The sequence below is a fragment of the Calypte anna genome, chromosome W, assembly GCF_003957555.1.
Source record: "Calypte anna isolate BGI_N300 chromosome W, bCalAnn1_v1.p, whole genome shotgun sequence".
Lineage (NCBI taxonomy): Eukaryota > Metazoa > Chordata > Aves > Apodiformes > Trochilidae > Calypte > Calypte anna.
The window spans coordinates 11,592,935-11,596,287 of record NC_044276.1 but is presented as its reverse complement, the minus strand read 5'-3'; positions in this window follow the sequence as shown (position 1 = coordinate 11,596,287).

The window sequence follows — 3,353 nt, the reverse complement described above, 5'->3', positions numbered from 1 at the left end:
GGAAAACAGACACTCCTGTCTGGGTGGAGCAGCGGCCCCTATCCAAAGAGCGGCTAGAAATCGCCAGCTGTCTGGTAAAGGAGCAGCTGGATGCAGGACACATCCAGCCGTCTGTCAGTCCTTGGAACACGCCCATCTTCGTAGTTCCAAAAAAGACAGGAAAATGGCGACTATTGCAAGACTTGCGCAAGGTCAACAACCAGATGTGGCCGATGGGCGCCCTCCAACACGGGCTGCCACTACTCACAATGTTACCAAGAGGCTGGCACCTTCTGGTAATCGACCTTAAGGGTTGTTTCTTCACCATTCCCCTACATCCTGAAGACACAGCTCGCTTTGCCTTCACCATCCCTTCGATCAACAAAAGCGAACCTGCGAAGTGATACGAATGGGTAGTGTTGCCCCAAGGGATGAGAAATTCCCCAACGATATGCCAAATGTATGTGGCATGGGCACTCTCGCCGATCCGAAAAGAAATGCCGGAAACGCTAATATACCACTATATGGACGACATACTGCTTTGCCAGGAAGCCCCGTTCCCCGACAACTTTAGTCATATATTGACCGACCAACTGAAGACAAAAGGACTAATAGTAGCTCCTGAGAAAGTGCAAACACAATCGCCCTGGAGCTTTTCAGGGTGGCAAGTCACTCATGCCGTGGTGAGACCGCAAAAACTAGAAGTGATAAGCTCGATTAAAACATTGAACGATGCCCAAAAGCTAGTGGGTGAGCTTCAATGGGTTCAACCCATTATAGGTCTCACCAACGCGGACATCCACCCCTTTTTGTCTCTATTGCGGGGCACGCAACCAGATGCGTTAGTGGACTGGACCGAGAACCATACCAATGCGTTAAAACGGGTCATCCACAAACTGGCAACCGGCTTTGCAGATCGTCGAGATGCCACCCAAGCCATCGGAGTCTGGGTATGTAATCACCCTTCGTTCCCATTCGCACTGCTGTTACAGGATTTTAATTGGCAAAAGGAAAATGGGGAACACCACCATGACAACCGTGACCAAAACCACAATCAGAGCTCTCAGAAATCAGATTCGATAGCCATCTTGGAATGGCTATTTCCACCACACACGGCCCAGAAAGGTATCTGGCAACAAACTGAGATAACGGCATTCCTGATACGAAAGGGACAACAGCGTTGCCTTGAAGTAGATGGTCAAGAGCCAGGATGGATCAGCATCCCTATCAAAACAATTGATTTTGATTGGTTGCTGCAACGCTCTACACCTCTACAACTCGCCTTGTTCGAATACTCTGGGGAAATCCGTCATGGAGGCCCAAAACACAGGTGCCTACAGGCCATCAGCCAGTTGCATTGGATAGAGCGACCGATTGTTTCAGAGCGCCCAGTGCCTGGTATCACAGTATTCACTGATGCCGGAAAAAGGTCGAAAACGGCTGCCTGCGTATGGCAGGGTAAGGGACAGTGGAAGCAACATTTGATTCTGGGCACCGACAAAGAAAACCTGCAGACTCTGGAACTACTGGCTATCATTTGGGCCTTAACACAATGGCGACGTGTCCCCCTTAACATCGTCTCCGACTCGCAATATGCGGTAGGAGTGGCGAACCGTATCGAGGATGCTCTTGTCAAGCCAGTACAAAACCAGCGGCTATTGGAGCTCTTTCTTACATTACAGCGTGTGCTGAAAACTCGCACACAACCGTGCTGCATCTTGCACATCCGCAGCCATAAACGTCCTTGGGCCTAGGTGAAGGAAATGCAAGGGCTGACTCCCTGGTCAGCCTAGGATTACAGGGTCCCGTAAGTCAGTTCGCGAAGGCTCAAAACAGCCATTCCCTATTCCATCAAAATGCCAGGGCGTTGAAGCGCATGTTTGCAATTCCATGGGAAGATGCAAAAGGGATTGGTAAAGCATGCCCTCAGTGTGCACAATTTCGCCCTGCCCTAGGAGTGGGAGGGAGTCAATCCACGCGGGCTGCAGGCGGGAGAGATCTGGCAGATGGATGTCACCCACATCCCAGAATTCGGACGACTCAAATACGTCCATGTAACGATAGACACCTTTTCGGGCATGCTCTGGGCGACAGCTCAGACAGGGGAGAAGGCTCTGCATGTGGTCCGTCACCTGACCAATTGCTTTGCTGTTATGGGTGTCCCTCAAGTAGTAAAAACCTACTGCTGTCCTACAGGACCTGTTATTTAATTTGCTGAGTAATGCAAAGGCAAAAGGAGGTCCTTCTAAAAAGAAGGCTGCTCGAGTATCCAGTGTGGAGTTGACCAATCCAAATATTCTGGTGACTCAAGATCCCTATACATCAGGTGTGAGTAATGGGGATGCAAACTTCAGTAATGCACGTACTGACAATGTTGTATGTGCTCAAGGTTAGAGGTGCCCTGCCTCCAGCCAGGTGGAGGAGATGGACAACCAAATTTATTGGATTGTGTGGATTCGATGGCCTGGCACATTGGAGCCACAAAAGTATAAAGCCTTGGTGGACACTGGTGCACAGTGCACCCTAATGCCATCGAATCATAAAGGTACAGAATCTGTCACTATTTCTGGAGTGACGGGGGCGGGGGGGAGGTGTCTAAAGAACTGAGTATTGTAAAGGCTGACGTGAGCCTCACTGGAATAAAGGGGCATAAACACCCGATAATGACTTGTCCAGATGCTCTGTGCATCCTTAGCATAGACTACCTCAAGGGAGGTGATTTCGAGGACCTGAAAGGGTAGCGGTGGTTCTTTGGTACTGCAGCTATAAAGGCTGAGAATGCAGGATGGCTGCATGCTTTGTTTGGCCTTTCAGATAAATCCTTTGTAGTGGGGTTGCTGAGAACTATAAACCAGCGGGTGCCAGTTGCTACTTCAATAGTGCATCGAAGACAATATCGCACCAAGAGAGGTGCTTTGATCCCCATTCACAAGCTGATCCGACAACTAGAGAGCCAAGGAGTGATCGGCAAGACTCACTCACCCTTCAACAGTCCTGTATGGCCAGTGCAAAAGCCTAACGGAGAGTGGAGGCTGACAGTGGACTATCGTGCCCTGAATGAGGTTATGCCACCACTAAGTGCTGCTTTGCCGGACATGCTAGAACTTCAGTATGAGCTGGAGTCAAAGACAGCCAGGTGGTATGCTACTATTGACATTGCTAATGCAATTTTTGCTATTCCTATAGCACCAGAATGCAGAGCACAATTTGCCTTCACCTGGAGAGGTGTCCAGTACACTTGGAATCGACTGCCCCAGGGGTGGAAACACAGTCCTACCATCTGCCATGGACTGATCCATGAAACCCTGGAAAAGGGTGGAGCTCCAGAACATCTACAGTACATCGATGACATCATTGTGTGGGGTGACACAGCA